Source organism: Ranitomeya imitator, chromosome 3 (genome assembly GCF_032444005.1).
Source record: "Ranitomeya imitator isolate aRanImi1 chromosome 3, aRanImi1.pri, whole genome shotgun sequence".
Classification (NCBI taxonomy): Eukaryota; Metazoa; Chordata; class Amphibia; order Anura; family Dendrobatidae; genus Ranitomeya; species Ranitomeya imitator.
The window spans coordinates 743,618,172-743,644,647 of NC_091284.1; the positions used below are offsets into that span (position 1 = coordinate 743,618,172).

General features: G+C 44.3%; 1 protein-coding gene across 1 annotated transcript in view; it reads right to left on the minus strand.

Moving 5' to 3' along the window:
• The window catches only part of LOC138671041 (fibrinogen-like protein 1), a 38,000-nt gene extending 23,297 nt beyond the window's left edge, over window positions 1-14,703 (minus strand). The window contains exon 1 of the mRNA XM_069758907.1: window positions 14,569-14,703. The gene's annotated coding sequence lies outside the window, so the exon portion shown is untranslated. The remainder of the gene's footprint in view (window positions 1-14,568) is intronic.
• Window positions 14,704-26,476: the final 11,773 nt, after the last annotated feature.

Here is a 26,476-nt window from a genome sequence, read left to right on the forward strand (position 1 = left end):
ATATTCCTGCAGTTTCCGGTGTTGAATGCTCGGAACAGGTAGTATAAAGAGTGTGTTATTCTCTGGTGTACAGGGGACAATGGACATGGAACCGCGTGAAGGGAAGGTAACGGATCCTGGGTGCACTGTGAGACTAGACGGGAAATCCCTGGGGCTGACAGGAACAGTAACTATAGGGTTAGTCCAAGATGATCGGATAGTAAGCCTGAAGACGCACTGTATTAAGAACACAAAAACTAAGAAATGTTGTGCCCAATAGTGCGTGTTACAACGTGATGAACTTGAACTGTTCCGCAAACTTTTGCTTGTTAAAATGAACTGACTGTCCCCTGAGTTATGTGCATTGACTCCTGAAGTTGGAGGCCTGGAGAAAGCAAAGGCCTGAGGCCTACAAGTCAATGTGATGCACCCCACACCTGGTAGCACATTGGGACTGGGACACAATTTTATTGTAAAGTGCCACAGCGTTATGGAGCAGCAACTCTTCCATGGCCATCACCCTCAGTCACTTTACACCAGCATCAGGATGTTATTTGGGGATGGAGTTAGTGCGTTTTATTTTCAGCAGTCTCACTGTATCTTATGCCTTTTCTACCGCAGTATCAGTGTATCCTATGTGATGCATACAGCAGAGTCTCAGTGTATCATGTCTGTATGTATATATATACAGTACAGACCAAAAGTTTGGACACACCTCAGTTAAAGATTTTTCTGTATTTTCATGACTATGAAAATTGTATATTCACACTGAAGGCATCAAAACTATGAATTAACACGTGGAATTATATACTTAACGAAAAATTGTGAAACAACTGAAGATATGGCTTATATTCTAGGTTCTTCAAAGTAGCCACCTTTTGCTTTGATGACTGCTTTGCACACTCTTGGCATTCTCTTGATGAGCTTCAAGAGGTAGTCACCGGGAATGATTTTCACGTCACAGGTGTGCCTTGTCAGGTTTAATAAGTGGGATATCTTTCCTTATAAATAGGGTTGGGACCATCGGTTGTGTTGTGCAGAAGTCTGGTGGATACACAGCTGATAGTCCTACTGAATAGACTGTTAGAATTTGTGTTATGGCAAGAAAAAAGCAGCTATGTAAAGAAAAATGAGTGGCCATCATTACTTTAAGAAACGAAAGTCAGTCAGTCTGAAAAATTGGGATAACTTTGAAAGTGTCCCCAAGTGCAGTTGCAAAAACAATCAAGCAATACAAAGAAAATGGCTCACATGAGGAACGCCCAAGGAAAGGAAGACCAAGAGTCATCTCTGCTTCTGAGGATAAGTTTATCCGAGTCACCAGCCTCAGAAATCGCAGGTTAACAGCAGCTCAGATTAGAGACCAGGTCAATGCCACACAGAGTTCTAGCAGCAGACACATCTTTACAACAACTGTTAAGAGGAGACTTTGTGCAGCAGGCCTTCATGGTAAAATAGCTGCTAGGAAACCACTGCTAAGGACAGGCAACAAGCAGAAGAGACTTGTTTGGGCTAAAGAACACAAGGAATGGACATTAGACCAGTGGAAACCTGTGCTTTGGTCTGATGAGTCCAAATTTGAGATCTTTGTGTTGTGAATTCTGTGGCTGAGTTCACTTCTGTGGTCACAAGTGGTATTGCAGTCTCTGGGCTTCCTCCCTCAGGTGTTTTGGTGAGCTCGTTGGCTGCCTTGCTATTTAGCTCCACCTGAGTCTGTCTTCCTTGCTCCTTGTCAATGTTCCAGTGTTGGATCTGAGCTACTGCATCTTTCCTTGGGCCTGCTGCTCTGCTAGATAAGTGCTTCTAGTTTGTTTTCTGTTTTTTCTGTCCAGCTTGCTATTAACTTTTGCTGGAAGCTCTGAGAAGCAAAGGGGTGCACCGCCGTGCTGTTAGTTCGGCACGGTGGGTCTTTTTGCCCCTTTGCGTGGTTTTCGTTTTAGGGTTTTTTGTAGACTGCATAGTTCTCTTTGCTATCCTCGCTCTGTCTAGAATATCGGGCCTCACTTTGCTGAATCTATTTCATTCCTACGTTTGTCTTTTCATCTTGCTAACAGTCATTATATGTGGGGGGCTGCCTATTCCTTTGGGGTATTTCTCTGAGGTAAGTCAGGCTTGTATTTCTATCTTCAGGCTAGTCAGCTCCTCAGGCAGTGCCGAGTTGCATAGGTAGTTGATAGGCGCAATCCACTGCTGCTTATAGTTGTGTGAGGATAGATCAGGTACTGCAGTCTACAGAGATTCCACGTCTCAGAGCTCGTCCTATTATTTTTGGTTATTGCCAGATCTCTGTATGTGCGCTGATTACTGCACGCTGTGTTGCCTGATTGCCTGCCATAACATCTTTGGTTCCAACCACTGTGTCGTTGTGCGATGCTGAAAAGGAAAATGGATGGACTCTACATGCCTGGTTCCTACCGGGAAGCATGGAGGAGGAGGTGTGATGGTGTGGGGGTGCTTTGCTGGTGATACTGTTGGGGATTTTTGCATCTTGCAGCGGCATGCTATTCCATCCGGTTTGCGTTTAGTTGGACCATCATTTAGATTTCAACAGGACAATGACCCAAAACACACCTCCAGGCTGTGTAAGGGCTATTTGACCAAGAAGTAGAGTGATGGGGTGCTACGCCAGATGAGCTGGGCCTCCACAGTCACCGGACCTGAACCCAATTAAGATGGTTTGGGGTGAGCTGGACCGCAGAGTGAAGGCAAAAGGGCCAACAAGTGCAAAGCATCTCTGGGAACTGCTTCAAGATTGTTGGAAGACCATTCCTGGTGACAACCTCTTGAAGCTCACCAAGAGTGATCAAAGCAAAAGGTGGCTACTTTGAAGAACCTAGAATATAAGACATAATTTCAGTTGTTTGACACTTTTTTGTTAAGTATATAATTCCACATGTGTTAATTCGTAGTTTTGATGCCTTCAGTGTGAAAGTACAATTTTCATAGTCATGAAAATACAGAAAAATCTTTAAATGAGAAGGTGTGTCCAAACTTTTGGTCTGTACTGTATATGGTACATACAATGGGGAAAACACTGAGACTGGTATATATAGTGGGGAAGAGAAGTATTTGATACTCTGCCTATTTTGCAAGATTCCCCAACTACAAAGAATGGGGAGGTCTGCAATTTTTATCATACGTACACATCAATTGTGAGAGAGAGAATGTAAAAAAAAAAACAGAAAATCACATTGTATGATTTTTAAATAATTAAATTGTGCTCTATGGCATGAAATAAGTATTTGATCACCTACCAACCAGCCAAAATTCTGTTTCTCACAGGCCTGTTAGTTTTTCTTTTGAAGTCCTCCTACGCTGCACTCATTACCTGGCTTAATTTCACCTGTTTGAACTCATTACCAGTATAAAAGATACCTATACATATACTTAATCATACTACAACCTCTCCACCATGGCCAAGACTAAAGAGCTGTCTAAGGACACCAGGGACAAAATTGTAAACCTGCACAAGTCTCAGATGGGCCACAGGACAATAGTTCAGTAGCTTGGTGAGAAGACAATTACTGTTGGCATAATTATTAGAAAATGTAAGAAACACAAGGTGACCGTCAATCTTCCTCGTTCTTAGGCTCCATGCATGATCTCGTGGGGTAAGGATGATTCTGAGAAAGGTCGGTAGTCAGCCCCGAACTACATGGAAGGATCTGGTCAATGACCTGAGGAGAGCTGGGTCCACAGTCTCAAACATTACTATTAGTAACACACTACGCCGTCATGGATTAAAATCCTGCAGGGCACGCAAGGTGCTCACACCAGCACATGTCCAGGCCCATTTGAAGTTTGCCAATGACCATCTGGATGATCCAGAGGAGGAATGGGAGAAGGACATGTGGTCAGCTGAGACCAAAATAGAACTTTTTTGTATCCGCTCCACTCGCCATGTTTGGAGGAAGAAGAATGAGTACAACCACAACAACACCGTCTCAACTGTGAAGTATGGTGGTGGAAACATCATACTTTGGGGGATAATTTTCTGAAAAGAGCACAGGACAGCTTCACCGTATTAAATTTACACCGATTAAAAAGAAGGTGAAGTACTTTGATTCAGTGCAGGAGTAGGAGCAATCAGAATTTGCAGTCTTTTGGCCCTCTCTGTCATAATCCTGTGACAGTGTGCAAACTTGGTCAAGAGTTATAGGAAACGTCTGACTTCTATAATTGCAAACAAAGGTTTCTGCACTAAATATTAAGTTCTGTTTTTCTATTTTTTCAAATACTGTACTTATTTCATGCAATAAAATACTAATTATAGGGAACCTGTCACCCCCAAAATGGAAGATGAGCTAAGCCCACCAGCATCAGGGGCTTATCTACAGCATTCTGTAATGCTGTAGATAAGCCCCCGATGTATCCTGAAAGATGAGAAAAAGAGGTTAGATTATACTCAGCCAGGGGCGGTCCCGCTGCGGTGGGCGTCGCGGTCCGGTCCGGGGCCTCCCATCTTCTTATGATGACATCCTCTTCTTGTCTTCACGCTGCGGCTCTGGGCGCAGGTGTACGTTGTCTGCCCTGTTGAGGGCAGAGCAAAGTACTGCAGTGCGCAGGCGCCGGGAAAGGTCAGAGAGGCCCAGGGCTTGTGCACTGCAGTACTTTGCTCTGTCCTCAACAGGGCAGACAAAGTACTCCTGCGCCGGAGCCACAGCGTGAATACAAGAAGAGGACGTCATCGTATGAAGGTAGGAGGCGCCGGACCGGACCGCGAGTCCCATCGGATCGGACCACCCCCCAGGTGAGTATAATCTAACCTCTTTTTCTCATTTTTCAGGATACATTGGGGGCTTATCTGCAGCATTCTGTAATGCTGTAAATAAGCCCCCGATGTATCCTGAAAGCCCCTGATGCCGGTGGGCTTAGCTCATCTTCCATTTTGGGGGTGACAGGTTCCCTTTAATTATGTAAAAATCATACAATGTGATTTTCTGGATTATTTTTAAGATTCTGTATCTCACAATCAAAGTGTACTTATTAGTGATGAGCGAGTATACTCGTTACATGGGTTTTCTCAAGCTTGCTCGGGTGGTCTCCAAGTATTTTGGCGTGCTCGGAGATTTAGTTTTCTTCTTCTCAGCTGCATAATTTGCGACTGCTAGACAGGCTGAATACATGCAGGGATGGCCTGTTTGTTGGGGAATTCCCACATGTATTCAGCCGATCTAGCAGCCGCAAATCATGCAGCTACGGCGACGAAAACTAAATCTCTGAGCATGCCAAAATACTCGGAGACCACCTGAGCATGCTCGGGAAAACCGGAGCAATGAGTATACTCGCCCATCACTAGTATTTATGAAAAAATTGCAGACCTCTCCATTCTTTGTAGGTGGGAAAACTTGCAAAAGCGGCAGTGTATCAAATACTTATTTTCCATATGCTATATAACAGTCTCAGTGGTTCCTATGAGATGAATATGCAGCAGTCTCAGTGCATGCAACGGGATGTATGTACAATTGTTTTAGTGTATACAGCAGTCTCAGTGTGATGTATAAACAGCAGAGTCTCAATGTATCCTATGTGATACATTCAGTTGTCTCGGGGTTGCCTATGTGATGTATGTACAGCAATCTCTCAGTATCTCCTATGTGATGTATATTGTTATGGACCTGGTGGTTAGGAGCACCCGGAACGACCTGATAGTTAAACTCACACAGGACAAGGCTCTGGGAAGTGGGAGCTCTGCTGACCGCAACCCCTAATCCTATCACAACAACTAGAAATAGCCGTGGAGCGTACCTGACTCTGCCTAGACACCTCTTCACAGCCTAAGAGCTAACTAGCCCTAAAGATAGAAAATAAAGCCTACCTTGCCTCAGAGAAATTCCCCAAAGGAAAAGGCAGCCCCCACATATATTGACTGTGAGTAAAGATGAAAGACACAAACGCAGAAATGAAACAGGTTTCAGCAAAGGGAGGCCAGATTTACTAAACAGACAGAGGATAGGAAAGGTATCTTTGCGGTCAGCACAAAAAACTACAAAAGACCACGCAGAGTGTGCAAAAAGACCTCCGCACCGACTCACGGTGCGGAGGTGCCACTCTGCATCCCAGAGCTTCCAGCTAGCAAGGCAAAATCATGATAGCAAGCTGGACAAGGAAACAATGAACAAATAATAAACTAGCAGGGACTTAGCTTCTGCTGGAGTAGACAGGTCACCAGAGAGATCCAAGAGCGAACTGAACCAGTACAAGAACATTGACAGCTGGCATGGAGTAACGATCTGAGTGGAGTTAAATAGAGCAGCCAGCCAAAGAACAAACTACGTCACCTGTGGAAGGAACCTCAGAAGCAGCAGCTCCACTCACAGCCACCAGAGGGAGTCCATGGACAGAACTCGCCGAAGTACCATTCATGACCACAGGAGGGAGTTCAATAAGAGAATTCACAACAGTACCCCCCCCCTTGAGGAGGGGTCACTGAACCCTCACCAGAGCCCCCAGGCCGATCAGGACGAGCCAAATGAAAGGCACGAACTAGATCGGCAGCATGAACATCAGAGGCAAAAACCCAGGAATTATCTTCCTGACCATAACCCTTCCACTTGACCAGGTACTGGAGTTTCCGTCTCGAAATACGAGAATCCAAAATCTTCTCCACCACATACTCCAACTCCCCCTCGACCAACACCGGGGCAGGAGGATCAACGGAGGGAACCATAGGCGCCACGTATCTCCGCAATAACGACCTATGGAACACATTATGGATGGCAAAAGAAGCTGGAAGGTCCAAACGAAATAACACAGGATTAAGAACTTCAGAAATCTTATACGGACCAATGAAACGAGGCTTAAACTTAGGAGAGGAAACCTTTATAGGAACATAACGAGACGACAACCAAACCAAATCCCCAACACGAAGTCGGGGACCAACACAGCGCCGGCGGTTAGCGAAACGTTGAGCCTTCTCCTGGGACAATGTCAAATTGTCCACCACATGAGTCCAAATCTGCTGCAACCTGTCCACCACAGTATCCACACCAGGACAGTCCGAAGGCTCAACCTGCCCTGAAAACCAGAATTACAGAAAAAAGGAGAAACCAAAGTAGCCGAGCTGGCCCAATTATTAAGGGCGAACTCAGCCAAAGGCAAGAAGGACACCCAATCATCCTGATCAGCAGAAACAAAGCATCTCAGATATGTTTCCAAAGTCTGATTAGTTCGTTCGGTTTGGCCATTTGTCTGAGGATGGAAAGCCGAAGAAAAAGACAAATCAATACCCATCTTAGCACAAAAGGACCGCCAAAACCTCGAAACAAACTGGGAACCTCTGTCCGAGATGATGTTCTCCGGAATGCCATGCAAACGAACCACATGCTGGAAAAACAATGGCACCAAATCAGAGAAGGAGGGCAATTTAGACAAGGGTACCAAATGGACCATCTTAGAGAAGCGATCACAAACCACCCAAATGACCGACATCCTTTGAGAGACAGGGAGATCTGAAATAAAATCCATGCAAATATGCGTCCAGGGCCTCTTCGGGACCGGCAAGGGCAAAAGCAACCCACTGGCACGAGAACAGCAGGGCTTAGCCCGAGCACAAGTCTCACAGGACTGCACAAAAGAACGCACATCCCGTGACAAAGAAGGCCACCAAAAGGATCTAGCCACCAAATCTCTGGTACCAAAGATTCCAGGATGACCCGCCAACACCGAACAATGAACCTCAGAGATAACTCTACTAGTCCATCTATCAGGGACAAACAGTTTCTCCGCTGGACAACGGTCAGGTCTATCAGCCTGAAACTTCTGCAGCACGCGCCGCAAATCAGGGGAGATGGCAGACAAAATTACCCCCTCTTTGAGAATACCCGCCGGCTCAGGAACACCCGGAGAGTCAGGCACAAAACTCCTTGACAGGGCATCAGCCTTCACATTCTTAGATCCCGGAAGGTTCGAAACCACAAAATCAAAACGGGAGACAAACAGCGACCATCGAGCCTGTCTAGGATTCAACCGTTTGGCAGACTCGAGATAAGTCAAATTCTTGTGATCCGTCAAGACCACCACGCGATGTTTAGCTCCTTCAAGCCAATGTCGCCACTCCTCGAATGCCCACTTAATGGCCAACAACTCTCGATTGCCAACATCATAATTGCGCTCAGCAGGCGAGAATTTTCTAGAAAAGAAGGCACATGGTTTCATCACCGAGCCATCAGAACTTCTTTGCGACAAAACAGCCCCTGCTCCAATCTCAGAAGCATCAACCTCGACCTGAAATGGGAGCGAAACATCTGGCTGGCACAACACAGGGGCAGAAGAAAAACGACGCTTGAACTCCTGAAAAGCCTCTACAGCCGCAGAGGACCAATTGACCACATCAGCACCTTTCTTGGTCAAATCAGTCAACGGTTTAGCAACACTAGAAAAATTAGCGATGAAGCGACGGTAAAAATTAGCAAAGCCCAGGAACTTCTGCAAGCTCTTCACAGATGTCGGCTGAGTCCAATCATAAATGGCCTGAACTTTAACAGGGTCCATCTCGATAGTAGAAGGGGAAAAAATTAAACCCAAAAATGAAACCTTCTGAACCCCAAAGAGACATTTTGACCCCTTCACAAACAAGGAATTCGCACAAAGGACCTGGAACACCATTCTGACCTGCTTCACATGAGACTCCCAATCATCCGAAAAGACCAAAATATCATCCAAATATACAATCATGAATCTATCCAGGTACTTTCGGAAGATGTCATGCATAAAGGACTGAAACACAGATGGAGCATTAGAAAGCCAGAATGGCATAACCAGGTACTCAAAATGGCCCTTGGGCGTATTAAATGCTGTTTTCCATTCATCGCCCTGTTTTATTCGCACAAGATTATACGCCCCTCGAAGATCTATCTTGGTGAACCAACTAGCCCCCTTAATCCGAGCAAACAAATCAGACAGCAGCAGCAAAGGGTACTGAAATTTGACTGTGATCTTATTAAGAAGGCGGTAATCAATACAAGGTCTCAAAGAGCCATCCTTCTTGGCCACAAAAAAGAACCCTGCTCCCAACGGTGATGACGACGGGCGAATATGACCTTTCTCCAAGGATTCCTTTATATAACTCCGCATAGCGGCGTGCTCTGGCACAGATAAATTAAACAGTCGGCCCTTAGGAAACTTACTACCAGGAATCAAATTAATAGCACAATCGCAATCCCTATGAGGAGGTAGGGCACCGGATTTGGGCTCTTCAAATACATCCCGGTAATCTGACAAAAACTCAGGGACTTCAGAAGGAGTGGAAGGCGAAATTGACAGCAATGGAACATCACCATGTACCCCCTGACAACCCCAGCCGGACACAGACATACAGTTAGGTCCATATATATTTGGACAGAGACAAAATTTTTCTAATTTTGGTTATAGACATTACCACAATGAATTTTAAACAAAACCATTCATATGCAGTTGAAGTTTAGACTTTCAGCTTTCATTTGAGGGTATCCACATTAAAATTGGATGAAGGGTTTAGGAGTTTCAGCTCCTTAACATGTGCCACCCTGTTTTTAAAGGGATCAAAAGTAATTGGACAGATTCAATAATTTTAAATAAAATGTTCATTTTTAGTACTTGGTTGAAATCCCTTTGTTGGCAATGACTGCCTGAAGTCTTGAACTCATGGACATCACCAGATGCTCTGTTTCCTCCTTTTTGATGCTCTGCCAGGCCTTCACTGCAATGGTTTTCAGTTGCTGTTTGTTTGTGGGCCTTTATGTCTGAAGTTTAGTCTTTAACAAGTGAATTGCATGCTCAATTGGGTTGAGATCAGGTGACTGACTTGGCCAATGAAGAATATTCCACTTCTTTGCTTTAATAAACTCCTGGGTTGCTTTGACTTTATGTTTTGGGTCATTGTCCGTCTGTAGTATGAAACGATGACCAAACAGTTTGCTGCATTTGGCTGGATCTGAGCACACAGTATGTCTCCGAATACCTCAGAATTCATTCAGGTGCTTCTGTCCTGTGTCACATCATCAATAAACACTAGTGACCCAGTGCCACCGGCAGCCATGCATGCCCGCGCCATCACACTGACTGCGCCGTGTTTTACAGATGATGTGGTATGCTTTGGATCATGAGCTGTACGACGCCTTCGCCATACTTTTCTCTTTCCATCATTCTGGTAGAGGTTGATCTTTGTTTCATCGGTCCAAAGAATGTTCTTCCAGAACTGTGCTGGCTTTTTTAGATTTTTTTTAGCAAAGTCCAGTCTAGCCTTTTTATTCTTGATTCTTATGAGTGGCTTGCACCGTGCAGTGAACCCTCTGTATTTCCTTTCATGCAGTCTTCTCTTTATGGTAGATTTGGATATTGATACGCCGACCTCCTGGAGAGTGTTGGTCACTTGGTCGGCTGTTGTGAAGGGGTTTCTCTTCACAATGGAGAATTATTTTGCGATCATCCACCACTGTTGTCTTCCGTGGGCGCCCAGGTCATTTTGCATTGATGAGTTCACCAGTGCTTTCTTTCTTTCTCAGGATGTACCAAACTGTAGATTTTGCCACTCCTAATATTGTAGCAAATTCTCGGATGGGTTTTTTCTGTTTTCGCAGCTTAAGGATGGCTTGTTTCACCTGCATGGAGAGCTCCTTTGACCGCATGTTTACTTCACAGCAAAACCTTCCAAATGCAAGCACCACACCTCAAATCAACTCCAGGCCTTTTATCTGCTTAATTGAGAATGACATAACGAAGGGATTGCCCACACCTGTCCATGAAATAGCCTTGGAGTCAATTGTCCAATTACTTTTGGTCCCTTTAAAAACAGGGTGGCACATGTTAAGGAGCTGAAACTTCTAAACCCTTCATCGAATTTTAATGTGGATACCCTCAAATGAAAGCTGAAAGTCTGAACTTCAACTTCATCTGATTTGTTTTGTTTAAAATTCATTGTGGTAATGTCTATAACCAAAATTAAAAAAATGTTGTCTCTGTCCAAATATATATGGACCTAACTGTAGATTTCCAATCCAATACTGGATTATGGACCTGTAGCCATGGCAACCCCAAAACGACCACATCATGCAGATTATGCAACACCAAAAAGCAAATATCCTCCTGATGTGCAGGAGCCATGCACATGGTCATTTGAGTCCAGTACTGAGGCTTATTCTTGGCCAAAGGCGTAGCATCAATTCCTCTCAATGGAATACGATACTGCAAGGGCTCCAAGAAAAAACCACAGCGCCTGGCAAACTCCAAGTCCATCAAATTCAGGGCAGCGCCTGAATCCACAAATGCCATAACAGAATAGGACGACAGAGAGCAAATCAGAGTAACGGACAAAAGAAATTTAGACTGTACCGTACCAATGGTGGCAAACCTAGCGAACCGCTTAGTGCGCTTAGGACAATCGGAGATAGCATGAGTGGAATCACCACAGTAAAAACACAGCCCATTCCGACATCTGTGTTCTTGCCGTTCAGCTCTGGTCAAAGTCCTATCACATTGCATAGGCTCAGGCCTATGCTCAGAGAATACCGCCAAATGGTGCACAGCCTTGCGCTCACGCAAGCGCCGATCGATCTGAATGGCCAAGGACATAGACTCACTCAGACCAGCAGGCGTGGGAAATCCCACCATGACATCCTTAAGGGCTTCAGAAAGACCCTTTCTGAAAATTGCCGCCAGGGCACACTCATTCCACTGAGTAAGCACAGACCACTTTCTAAACTTCTGACAGTACACCTCCACTTCATCCTGACCCTGACACAAAGCCAGCAAGATTTTCTCTGCCTGATCCACTGAATTTGGTTCATCATAAAGCAATCCAAGCGCCATAAAAAACGCATCTACATCACGCAATGCAGGATCTCCTGGCGCAAGGGAAAATGCCCAGTCTTGAGGGTCACCACGCAACAAAGAAATAATGATTTTCACTTGTTGAACGGGGTCACCAGAGGAGCGGGGTTTCAAAGCTAGAAACAGTTTACAATTATTTTTGAAATTCAGGAACTTAGATCTATCCCCAGAAAACAAATCAGGAATTGGAATTCTAGGCTCTAACATCGGATTCCGAACCACAAAATCTTGAATGTTTTGTACCTTTGCAGTGAGATGATCCACACAAGAGGACAGACCTTGAATGTCCATATCTACACCTGTGTCCTGAATCACCCAGAGGTTAAGGGGAAAAGAAAGACAAAACACACTGCAGAGAAAAAAAAATGGTCTCAGAACTTCTCTTATCCCTCTATTGAGATGCATTAATACTTTGGGCCAGCTGTACTGTTATGGACCTGGTGGTTAGGAGCACCCGGAACGACCTGATAGTTAAACTCACACAGGACAAGCTCTGGGAAGTGGGAGCTCTGCTGACCGCAACCCCTAATCCTATCACAACAACTAGAAATAGCCGTGGAGCGTACCTGACTCTGCCTAGACGCCTCTTCACAGCCTAAGAGCTAACTAGCCCTAAAGATAGAAAATAAAGCCTACCTTGCCTCAGAGAAATTCCCCAAAGGAAAAGGCAGCCCCCCACATATATTGACTGTGAGTAAAGATGAAAGACACAAACGCAGAAATGAAACAGGTTTCAGCAATGGGAGGCCAGACTTACTAAACAGACAGAGGATAGGAAAGGTATCTTTGCGGTCAGCACAAAAAACTACAAAAGACCACGCAGAGTGTGCAAAAAGACCTCCGCACCGACTCACGGTGCGGAGGTGCCACTCTGCATCCCAGAGCTTCCAGCTAGCAAGGCAAAATCATGATAGCAAGCTGGACAAGGAAACAATGAACAAATAATAAACTAGCAGGGACTTAGCTTCTGCTGGAGTAGACAGGTCACCAGAAAGATCCAAGAGCGAACTGAACCAGTACAAGAACATTGACAGCTGGCATGGAGTAACGATCTGAGTGGAGTTAAATAGAGCAGCCAGCCAAAGAACAAACTACGTCACCTGTGGAAGGAACCTCAGAAGCAGCAGCTCCACTCATAGCCACCAGAGGGAGTCCATGGACAGAACTCGCCGAAGTACCATTCATGACCACAGGAGGGAGTTCGATAACAGAATTCACAACAGTATATACAGCAGTCTCAGTGTATTATATGTAAAATATATACTGCAATCTCGGCGTCTCCTATATGATGTATATACAGCAGTCCTGTTGCCTCTTATGTAATTTATACACAGCAGTCTCAGTTTATCATATGCTATATATGCAGCAATCTTGGTGTCACCCATGTGATGTATTTAAGTCCACAGTCCAGAAATATTGCAATCGCACAGCCGCTACACGCAAGACCCTTTCTACTTCAGGGATATTGAATGCCACACCGTATAAGCCTTTAGTCACAATAGAAAAAAATCGCTATACAAGCTCCACCTGGGTGCTGCTTCATGAAAAAAACAATTTGTATAAAAGTATCCACAGTAAGAGAAGTAACAGCGCACTCACCGGTGTTGAGCAAAAAGCGATTTATTCACATGCAATCATGCGGTGCAGGGAGGGTGGTGAACACATGCGGATGACAGCTGTTTCGTGCTGCAAGCACTTCAACAGATCCAGTCGAAACAGCTGTCATCCGCATGTGTTCACCACCCTCCCTGCACCGCATGATTGCATGTGAATAAATCGCTTTTTGCTCAACACCGGTGAGTGCGCTGTTACTTCTCTTACTCTGGATACTTTTATACATGTGATGTATTTACAGCACTCTCAATGTCTCCTATGTGATGTTTCAGCAGTCACTGTTTCCCCCATGTGATGTATACACATTAGTTACACTGTATCCTTTTATGATGTATATAGCAGAGTCTTGGTGTCACCTTGGTGATGTATACAGCAGAATTTCAGTGTCTCGTATCTGATGTATTCAGCAGTTGCAGTGTCTCCCATGTGATGTATACACAGCAATCTCAGTGTATCCAATATAATGTGTTGGTGTCTCTGATATGAAGTTTACAGCAGTCTGTGTCTCCTATATGATGTATACAGCAGACCGCCCACTGCTAGAGTTCTATAAATTTTACGTGAACAATGATTTCCCACTTTGAAAAGACATGAATTGAAATATACATGTGTTCGAAACAAATTACTGCTGTGATCAGTTCTTCACAAAAAATATAATTGCAAAGAGTCTACTTTGCTCCAGACCAATGCAAACCTGGAAAAGCAGTTGCGAACAGCAACATCATCAATCCCACCTAATATCACAGCCTCCCCAAATGGAAGCAGTTCCAACCTTCACATTTGGGGCGAGTTAATTAAATATTTGACCAAATATAGCAGGATTATTTTTAAGTTGATAAATTTGTACGGCCCCCGAAGGATGATATAAATATCTAAATGGCCCTTAGCAGAAAAAAGGTTCCCCTACCTATTATATATTTATTAGAAAATTCATGAGCCCAACATTGGAACAGGTCATTGAAATTTGATCAAATATGTAAGTTGTGAACAGAAAAGTCGGAATCATAGACTCCCTACAGGGATTTTTACATCCTGTGAAAGAGAACTGTGGACTTTCCCATGCGTTTTACACATCTGTACTGCGAAGAGGAACCTTAGCAAAAATTGTTTCACAAATACAAATAAAATGGATAGAAATAAAACAAAAGAGGATATTGTTGCGCTTACCTTGTGTATTCTAAGATCCTGGAGCGTTAGACCACAGAAAATGGATAAAATCAATAAAAACAGCAAAGCCTGCAACATATTTGTATGATTTGGTAATAACAGCCAGATTGCATCAGTATGCAGTCACATGTTTTCTATTACAGAAAATCTGGAGCCAGAATCTTAAACTTTTAGAGAAAGTCTTACAAGGAATTTTAAACAGTGCATCACTAGATTTCCTAATATCTTTTATCACATTTTTGTGAATGAGAGTATTACTGCAGATAAGGAAGAGAATATTATGCAAGTTGGTGAATGTACCTGACTATGCTTCTATTTACAGTGAAACAGTGGAAGAACAAGTGACATTGACGTGGTTTGGATCACTATTCCAACACATCTCCAGAATGTTCAGGAAATACAAAGGTCATAATTAATAAGGATTCTACGCTTTCTCCTATGTCTTCTCTCAGTTCCTCTCTCCTCATCCATGAAGCACTGTAATCCCTATGTCACCGCTCTTACAAGCCAAATCTGCTCTCTTGTAACTGTAACAACCCCTAATCCAAAAATGTTGGTAGGCTGTGTAAAATGTAAAGAAAGCAAGAATGCAATGATTTGGAAATCTCTTGTAGCACTTTTTTTTATTCACAACAGATCAAATGACGAAGAAATGTTTTCATTTCTTTTGAGAAAATTAACTCCTTTAAAATTTGATGGCAGCAACACATGTCACATAAATTGGGACATGATTAACAAAATGCTACAAAGGTAAATAGATCTAATGAAATATAGCTGGAGAGTTAATTTTTAAATAAAAAAGAGCATGTTAGAGAGGCAGAGTCTCTCCGATGCAAAGATGGTCAGAAGTTCACTGTGAAAAAACTACTTCTAGAAATTGTGGAACAATTTCAGAAAAATATTCCTCAAAGTAAAATTGCAAAGACTTTGAATATCCCACTATCTACAGTACATAATATCACCAAAAGATTCAGAGCTTCTGGAGAAATCCACTTGCATAAGGGACAAGGTCGACTTTCAATATTGGATGCTCGGGATCTACGGGGCCTCGGGCAGCACTGCATTACAGGGTTGGTCCGAAACTAACACTGATTTAACTCGAAATGTCCATCTATTTAATGTAATGATATAATTGCTTTTCTAATGTGCTTTAATAAGAAATATCCCTCTTTATCTAACTGCTTCATTTTTTTTACCAACTTCCTGTTCGATGACATTTAGTTTGAGAATCTCCAGTGCATGCTGGGAAAGTGAAACGAGATGTCCTCAGGGGGCAGAGTCTGCAGTTATTGCAGCAGCTTCTGTCCGCATCCTGAAACAAAGCTTCATCAGTGAATTCCATTTCAGGTGCTGGGCTACACCCTGCTCTACTGAGCATGCGTCGGTTGTCAGTTCTGACGTATGCTCAGTAGGATCTCATAACTATGAAATATTGTTTTTAATGCATCGTGACAGTGCGCTCCCACTCTGGCTCGGATGAGAAGTGAAGAGCTGGCAAGAGAGCACACTGTCAGCGTGTATTATATATACATATATATATATATATATATATATATATGTATATATAAAAATACTAGATGGTGGCCCGATTCTAACGCATCGGGTATTCTAGAATATGCATGTCCACGTAGTATATTGCACTCCCCACGTAGTATATTGCCCAGCCACGTAGTATGTTGCCCAGTCACGTAGTATATTGCCCAGTCACGTAGTATATTGCCCAGTGACGTAGTATACAGCACAGAGCCACGTAGTATACAGCACAGACACGTAGTATATTGCCCAGTCACGTAGTATATTGCCCAGTCACGTAGTATATTGCCCAGTTACGTAGTATATTGCCCAGCTACGTAGTATACAGCACAGAGCCACGTAGTATACAGCACAGACACGTAGTATATTGCCCAGTCACGTATATTGCCCAGTCACGTAGTATATTGGCCAGTCACATAGTATATTGCCCAGCCACGTAGTATATTGCCCAGCGACATAGTATGCAGCACAGAGCATAAAGTTTTTTTTATTATTATTATTATTTGTAACATTAGATATTTTTACTGTTGATGCTGCATACGCAGCATCAATAGTAAAAACTTGGTCACACAGGGTTAATAGCGGCGGTAATGGAGTGAGTTACCCGCGGCATAATGCAGTCCGTTACCGCTGGCATTAACCCTCTGTGAGCGGTGACTGGAGGGGAGCAGGTGTCGGGCACTGACTGCAGGGGAGTAGGGAGGGACTAATCAGACTGTGGCCGTCGCTGATTGGTCGCGGCAGCCATGACAGGCAGCTGGCGAGACCAATCAGCAACTTGCATTTCCATGACGGACAGAGGCCGCAACCAATGAATATCCAAGCCAGACAGAAAGACAGAAGGACAGACGGAAGTGACCCTTAGACAATTATATAGTAGATAAATAGTAAAATAAAGAATCCAGGAAAATAATGCATTCAGCTCACATATGAGTCAATTCATCAAGATTGGCATAGCCCATGCTCACACCACTTAATTTTTAATTTCTTCTGGATAGCGTGCACCACTTCAGAAGTGCTACTCAAGGCAGCATAAAACACTAGCACTATTTGTGAATTTAATGGGCAGGTGTGACATGTTCCTCCTAACACTGCCCATTTCAGACGGAACTCATCCAAAGTGATGTGAAAACACCAAAAGTTGCACTTTTTTTTGTGCAACTAGGAGTTGCGCAAAGTATTTGCGACTTTTCAAAACTGTATATAGTCAATCAAGTGTATTATGCCACCCACTTCCCATTAAGGAGGTGAGGGGCCCAATGCAGCACCAGGGGATTTACCTGGAGTATATATGGGCCATATACTAATAGTATATAGTATCATAAAGCATCCAGAAAAATAATGCATTCAGCACACATAACGTAGATAATATTATACAGCATCAAGGTAAATATTGCATAAATCATTTGTACATATGATGAGCAGCACAATGCCTCAGTGGTTAGCCCTAAAATCCTGGGTTGTAATGCAACCTAATTTCCTAGAATCCTAGAATGTTAGAGTTGCAAGGGACCTCCAGGATCATCGTGTCCAACTCTCTACTCAATGCAGGATTCACTAAACCATCTCAGACAGATGTCTGTCCAGCCTCTGTTTGAAGGCTTCCATTGAAGGAGAACTCACCACCTCTCATGGCAGCTTGTTCCACTCATTGATCCCCCTCATTGTCAAAAGTTTTCTAACATCTAATCTGCATCTTCTCCCTTTCAGTTTAATTCCACTGCTTCTCGTCATTCCACGTGCAAATGAGAATAATAATGATCCCTCTACACTGTGACATCCCTTCAGATAGCTGAAGACAGCCATTATGTCTCCCCTTAGCATTCTTTTTTGCAAGCTAAATATTCCCAGATCCTTTAACCGTTCCTCGTAGGACATACTCTGCTGTCCACTCACCATCCTGGTAGCTCTTCTCTGAACTTCCTCTAGTTTTTCAATGTCTTTTTTAAAATGTGGTGCACAGAACTTGGCACAGTATTCTGTTATGGACCTGGTGGTTAGGAGCACCTGGAACGACCTGATGGTAAAACTAACACAGAACAAGCTCTGGGAAGTGGGAGCTCTGCTGACCGCAACCCCTAATCCTATCACACAAACTAGAAATAGCCGTGGAGCGTACCTAACAGGCCTAGACGCCTCTTCACAGCCTAAGAGCTAACTAGCCCTAGAGATAGAAAATAAAGCCTACCTTGCCTCAGAGAAATTCCCCAAAGGAAAAGGCAGCCCCCACATATATTGACTGTGAGTTAAGATGAAAGTCACAAACACAGGAATGAAACAAGTTTCAGCAAAGGGAGGCCAGACTAACTAAACAGACTGAGGATAGGAAAGGTATCTTTGCGGTCAGCACAAAAAAACTACAAAAGACCACGCAGAGTGTGCAAAAAGACCTCCGCACCGACTCACGGTGCGGAGGTGCCACTCTGCATCCCAGAGCTTCCAGCTAGCAAGGCAAAATCATGATAGCAAGCTGGACAAGAAAACAAAGAACAAATAATAAACTAGCAGGGACTTAGCTTCTGCTGGAGTAGACAGGTCACCCGAAAGATCCAAGAGCGAACTGAACCAGTACAAGAACATTGACAGCTGGCATGGAGTAACGATCTGAGTGGAGTTAAATAGAGCAGCCAGCCAAAGAATAAACTATGTCACCTGTGGAAGGAACCTCAGAAGCAGCAGCTCCACTCACAGCCACCAGAGGGAGTCCATGGACAGAACTCACCGAAGTACCATTCATGACCACAGGAGGGAGTTCGATAACAGAATTCACAACAGTACCCCCCCTTGAGGAGGGGTCACCGAACCCTCACCAGAGCCCCCAGGCCGATTAGGACGAGCCAAATGAAAGGCACGAACTAGATCGGCAGCGTGAACATCAGAGGCAAAAACCCAGGAATTATCTTCCTGACCATAACCCTTCCACTTGACCAGGTACTGGAGTTTCCGTCTCGAAATACGAGAATCCAAAATTTTTTCCACCACATACTCCAACTCCCCCTCGACCAACACCGAGGCAGGAGGATCAACGGAGGGAACCATAGGCGCCACGTATCTCCGCAATAACGACCTATGGAACACATTATGGATGACAAAAGAAGCTGGAAGGGCCAAACAAAATGACACAGGATTGAGAAGTTCAGAAATCTTATACGGACCAATGAAACGAGGCTTAAACTTAGGAGAGGAAACCTTCATAGGAACATAACGAGACGACAACCAAACCAAATCTCCAACACGAAGTCGGGGACCAACACAGCGCCGGCGGTTAGCGAAACGTTGAGCCTTCTCCTGGGACAATGTCAAATTGTCCACCACATGAGTCCAAATCTGCTGCAACCTGTCCACCACAGTATCCACACCAGGACAGTCCGAAGGCTCAACCTGCCCTGAAGAGAAACGAGGATGAAAACCAGAATTACAGAAAAACGGCGAAACCAAAGTAGCCGAGCTGGCCCGATTATTAAGGGCGAACTCAGCCAAAGGCAAGAAGGACACCCAATCATCCTGATCAGCAGAAACAAAGCATCTCAGATATGTTTCCAAAGTCTGATTAGTTCGTTCGGTTTGGCCATTTGTCTGAGGATGGAAAGCCGAAGAAAAAGACAAATCAATGCCCATCTTAGCACAAAAGGACCGCCAAAACCTCGAAACAAACTGGGAACCTCTGTCCGAGACGATGTTCTCCGGAATGCCATGCAAACGAACCACATGCTGGAAAAACAATGGCACCAAATCAGAGGAGGAAGGCAATTTAGACAAGGGTACCAAATGGACCATCTTAGAGAAGCGATCACAAACCACCCAAATGACCGACATCCTTTGATGAACAGCAGGGCTTAGCCCGAGCACAAGTCCCAGAGAACTGCACAAAAGAACGCACATCCCGTGACAAAGAAGGCCACCAAAAGGATCTAGCCACCAAATCTCTGGTGCCAAAGATTCCAGGATGACCAGCCAACACCAAACAATGAACCTCAGAGATAACTCTACTAGTCCATCTATCAGGGACAAACAGTTTCTCCGCTGGACAACGGTCAGGTCTATCAGCCTGAAACTTCTGCAGCATGCGCCGCAAATCAGGGGAGATGGCAGACAAAATTACCCCCTCTTTGAGAATACCCGCCGGCTCAGGAACACCCGGAGAGTCAGGCACAAAACTCCTTGACAGGGCATCAGCCTTCACATTCTTAGATCCCGGAAGGTTCGAAACCACAAAATCAAAACGGGAGACAAACAGCGACCATCGAGCCTGTCTAGGATTCAACCGTTTGGCAGACTCGAGATAAGTCAAATTCTTGTGATCCGTCAAGACCACCACGCGATGTTTAGCTCCTTCAAGCCAATGTCGCCACTCCTCGAATGCCCACTTCATGGCCAACAACTCTCGATTGCCAACATCATAATTGCGCTCAGCAGGCGAGAATTTTCTAGAAAAGAAGGCACATGGTTTCATCACCGAGCCATCAGAACTTCTTTGCGACAAAGCAGCCCCTGCTCCAATCTCAGAAGCATCAACCTCGACCTGAAATGGGAGCGAAACATCTGGCTGGCACAACACAGGGGCAGAAGAAAAACGACGCTTGAACTCCTGAAAAGCCTCTACAGCCGCAGAGGACCAATTGACCACATCAGCACCTTTCTTGGTCAAATCAGTCAACGGTTTAGCAACACTAGAAAAATTAGCGATGAAGCGACGGTAAAAATTAGCAAAGCCCAGGAACTTCTGCAAGCTCTTCACAGATGTCGGCTGAGTCCAATCATAAATGGCCTGAACTTTAACAGGGTCCATCTCGATAGTAGAAGGGGAAAAAATTAAACCCAAAAATGAAACCTTCTGAACCCCAAAGAGACATTTTGACCCCTTCACAAACAAGGAATTTGCACGAAGGACCTGGAACACCATTCTGACCTGCTTTACATGAGACTCCCAATCATCCGAAAAGACCAAAATGTCATCCAAATATACAATCATGAATCTATCCAGGTACTCTCGGAAGATGTCATGCATAAAGGACTGAAATACAGATGGAGCATTAGAAAGCCCGAATGGCATAACCAGGTACTCAAAATGGCCCTCGGGTGTATTAAATGCTGTTTTCCATTCATCGCCCTGTTTAATACGCACAAGATTATAAGCCCCTCGAAGATCTATCTTGGTGAACCAACTAGCCCCCTTAATCCGAGCAAACAAATCAGACAGCAGCGGCAAAGGGTACTGAAATTTGACTGTGATCTTATTAAGAAGGCGGTAATCAATACAAGGTCTCAAAGAATCATCCTTCTTGGCCACAAAAAAAAACCCTGCTCCCAACGGTGATGACGAAGGGCGAATATGACCTTTCTCCAAGGATTCCTTTATATAACTCCGCATAGCGGCGTGCTCTGGCACAGATAAATCGAACAGTCGGCCCTTAGGAAACTTACTACCAGGAATCAAATTAATAGCACAATCGCAATCCCTATGAGGAGGTAGGGCACTGGATTTGGGCTCATCAAATACATCCCGGTAATCCGACAAAAATTCAGGGACTTCAGAAGGAGTGGAAGGCGAAATTGACAGCAATGGAACATCACCATGTACCCCTTGACAACCCCAGCAGGACACAGACATAGATTTCCAATCCAATACTGGATTATGGACCTGCAGCTATGGCAACACCAAAACGACCACATCATGCAGATTATGCAACACCAAAAAACGAATATCCTCCTGATGTGCAGGAGCCATGCACATGGTCAATTGAGTCCAGTACTGAGGCTTATTCTTGGCCAAAGGCGTAGCATCAATTCCTCTCAATGGAATAGGATACTGCAAGGGCTCCAAGAAAAACCCACAGCGCCTGGCAAACTCCAAGTCCATCAAATTCAGGGCAGCACCTGAATCCACAAATGCCATAACAGAATAGGACGACAAAGAGCAAATCAGAGTAACGGACAAAAGAAATTTAGACTGTACCCTACCAATGGTGGCAGACCTAGCGAACAGCTTAGTGCGCTTAGGACACTCGGAGATAGCATGAGTGGAATCACCACAGTAAAAACACAGCCCATTCCGATGTCTGTGTTCTTGCCGTTCAGCTCTGGTCAAAGTCCTATCACATTGCATAGGCTCAGGCCTATGCTCAGAGAATACCGCCAAATGGTGCACAGCTTTGCGCTCCCGCAAGCACCGATCGATCTGAATGGCCAAGGACATAGACTCATTCAGACCAGCAGGCGTGGGAAATCCCACCATGACATCCTTAAGGGTTTTAGAAAGACCCTTTCTGAAAATTGCCGCCAGGGCACACTCATTCCACTGAGTAAGCACAGACCACTTTCTAAACTTCTGACAATATACCTCCGCTTCATCCTGACCCTGACACAAAGCCAGCAAGATTTTCTCTGCCTGATCCACTGAATTTGGTTCATAATAAAGCAATCCAAGCACCAGAAAAAACGCATCTACATCACGCAATGCAGGATCTCCTGGCGCAAGGGAAAATGCCCAGTCTTGAGGGTCACCACGCAACAAAGAAATAATGATTTTTACTTGTTGAACGGGGTCACCAGAGGAGCGGGGTTTCAAAGCAAGAAACAGTTTACAATTATTTTTGAAATTCAGGAACTTAGATCTATCCCCAGAAAACAAATCAGGAATTGGAATTCTAGGCTCTGACATCGGATTCTGAACCACAAAATCTTGAATGTATTGTACCCTTGCAGTGAGATGATCCACACAAGAGGACAGACCTTGAATGTCCATATTTACACCTGTGTCCTGAACCACCCAGAGGTTAAGGGGAAAAGAAAGACAAAACACACTGCAGAGGAAAAAAAATGGTCTCAGAACATCTCTTATCCCTCTATTGAGATGCATTAATACTTTGGGCCAGCTGTACTGTTATGGACCTGGTGGTTAGGAGCACCTGGAACGACCTGATGGTAAAACTAACACAGAACAAGCTCTGGGAAGTGGGAGCTCTGCTGACCGCAACCCCTAATCCTATCACACACACTAGAAATAGCCGTGGAGCGTACCTAACAGGCCTAGATGCCTCTTCACAGCCTAAGAGCTAACAAGCCCTAGAGATAGAAAATAAAGCCTACCTTGCCTCAGAGAAATTCCCCAAAGGAAAAGGCAGCCCCCACATATATTGACTGTGAGTTAAGATGAAAGTCACAAACACAGGAATGAAACAAGTTTCAGCAAAGGGAGGCCAGACTAACTAAACAGACTGAGGATAGGAAAGGTATCTTTGCGGTCAGCACAAAAAAACTACAAAAGACCACGCAGAGTGTGCAAAAAGACCTCCGCACCGACTCACGGTGCGGAGGTGCCACTCTGCATCCCAGAGCTTCCAGCTAGCAAGGCAAAATCATGATAGCAAGCTGGACAAGAAAACAAAGAACAAATAATAAACTAGCAGGGACTTAGCTTCTGCTGGAGTAGACAGGTCACCCGAAAGATCCAAGAGCGAACTGAACCAGTACAAGAACATTGACAGCTGGCATGGAGTAACGATCTGAGTGGAGTTAAATAGAGCAGCCAGCCAAAGAATAAACTATGTCACCTGTGGAAGGAACCTCAGAAGCAGCAGCTCCACTCACAGCCACCAGAGGAAGTCCATGGACAGAACTCGCCGAAGTACCATTCATGACCACAGGAGGGAGTTCGATAACAGAATTCACAACAGTATTCCATATGAGGCCTCACCAAGGAGGAGTAGAGGGGGATAATTATTTCACATGATCTAGACTCTATGCTTCTCTTAATACATCCTAGAACTGTGTTTGCCTTTTTTTGCTGCTGCATCACACTGTTGACTCATGTGCAATATGTAATCTATTAGGATACCCATGTTTTTTTTTCACTTGTGCTGTTGCTTAGTTCTATTCCTCCCATTCTATAGGTGTAATATTAGTTTTTCTTGTCCAGATGCAGAATCTTGCATTTCTCCCTCTCCATTCTATTAGTCGCAGCCCATTATTTAAGTTTGTGAACAATCTGCATGTGTGGGTTTTCTGTAGGTTCCAAAAATATACTGACAGGAAATTTAGATTGTGAGTCCCAATAGGGATAGTGATGATGATGTCTATAAAGGACTGTGGAATATGGTGGCGCTATGTAAATAAAAATAGTAAATAAATTATGTATACTGCATTCAGACAAGCTCTGATGTTAGTTAAGTAAATTCATAAAGGCAGAGGCGTATGTAAGGGGGAAAAAGGGGACACTATCGGGACATCTGATGCAGAGGTCTGAATTCTGCCACATCCGGACTGCAAGTCAGATGTTTTCTGAGCCAGCTCAGAGAAGGTGCAGTTCCCCAATTCTGAGTGATCAATTGAAGCTCTGACCACTGGGAGATGGGGGCATATATGAGGTAACAGTATGGGAGGATGGGTGCAGACAGAGTATGGTGAGTTGGGGTATAGGTGCTAACACAGTATGGTGATTAGGGAGATGGGTGAGGACAAAGTATTGTGAGTGTGGGGATGGGTGTGGACACATTATGAGTAGTGAGGGGGGAATGTATGCGAACACAATATGAGGAGCAAGGGAAAGATTGCATGTGGAAACAGTATGGGGAGCGAGGGTGATGGTATGGGTGTGGACACAATATGTCGAGTCGGGGGGATGTGTGATAAGGCAGTATGGAGAGCGAGGGAGTAAATATATGAGGAGACATCATGGTTTGCAGGAGGGATATGAGAGGAGACAGTATGAGGAGGGAGGGGAAAACGTGTGACAAGACTATTCAGGGGAATAGTGTGAGGGGACAGTATGGGGGAGAAAAGTCTGAGTGGGCACAACATAGAGCCTCAGTAGTGTGGGGGGTAGCATGGGGGACAATGTAAGGGAACAGCCAGGAGGAGACAGAAAGCCAAGGAGGAGGAGTGTGTTGAAGGTGCACAGTATAGAAACTAGGCCCTATAGGGTGGACATAGTGTGAGAAGACATTGTGAAGAGGGGTCCCAGTATGGAAAAGAGGGCAGTGTGGAGGGCATGTCCCATAAGAGGGACAGTCTATGGGTTATATTTGGTGCAGGAAATATAGTGAGGGGCAATTATTTATTCAGTGACTCAGTGTAGGGCAGATATTTTTATTCAGGAGAATTATAATGACATTGGTATTTTCAAGGGCACTGTAATGCAGAAGACTGGAGAAGAAAGAAGTCTGCAGAGACGGGCTATGACTGTGAAAAGTCGTCATTACATCTGGACAATATGAAGAAGAAAAGAAAGATAACAACTCACAATGTAGGAAAGACTAAGTGCAACATGAAGGGTTAAGGAGAAGGGAATCCAACACTAGGGAAGGGGGGAGTGGAGACCCCTAGGCAGATCTAACTTCACCCTGTCTATTTTCGCAAGGCACTGTATAAGCACCCGGTCCCAGGTGTGTCCATTAGAGTTGAAGGAAGGTTGCTACTGGGTCCTAGAGTCAGAAGGACCAGGAAGAAGTATGCAAAGCAAACTGAGACCTTTTGCAGTCAGATGCAGTGTGACGGTCTGCAGCCTCTGACACATGCTTGACAGACTCCAATCAGAGACAACATCATCTATAAGGTGCCTGGATGTAAATGTTTTTTGTGATACTGACTAATTTTCATGTTTTTATTTGTGATAGGATCATAAAAAGGGGTTGTCCAAGTTTGTGATGAGTCTGCAGTCACTCTATGTGACTACAGACTTCTGAATTCTCACAGTGCGCACTGCACAGTCAGGATTCTCTAGTGCGGGCGATTTGCATACATGCAGTCACATGGTGCCGACTAGACATGTGAGGTCTCACTCAATGAAAATGAATTGAGCAATGCTGGATACGTCTAGTCGGAATGTGGCCAGAATTATGCAAATCACATACTTGTGCTCCCATGACCGTCCATTCTTGTCACCAGTAAGGGAGAATCTTAAAAGCGTGCAGTGCATGCACTGTGCCAATTCAGAAGCCTGCAGTCACATAGAGTGACTACAGACTTTCATCTCCAACCTGGACAAGCATTTTAATTATAAAATGAAGCCCTGTAGCATGTCAATCCTAACAGTGTGTAATATCCTGTCAGTATTCAGCTCTGCTTGCAGGTTGCAGCAGCCATCACATGGCCACTTCACTCATATGCAATTTTCATACTTACGGTCGCGTGACAACGAGCTTTTCTTCCTGCTTCTCTCAGTTTTTAACTGAACATTGAGAAAATTAGGAAGAGCAGCTAGTAGAAATTGCTATGTACTTCATCCTGATATTGTCCAATGTCCTGTAATCATATTCTTCATAATTATTGATAAGTGTATATTTTTATTTCCATAGTATGAAAAGAGTCTTTTTCAATGTGGTTTTTAACTGCATAGTTAGCTAAAATGTGTTTTCAATATGTCTAGCTGCAAATT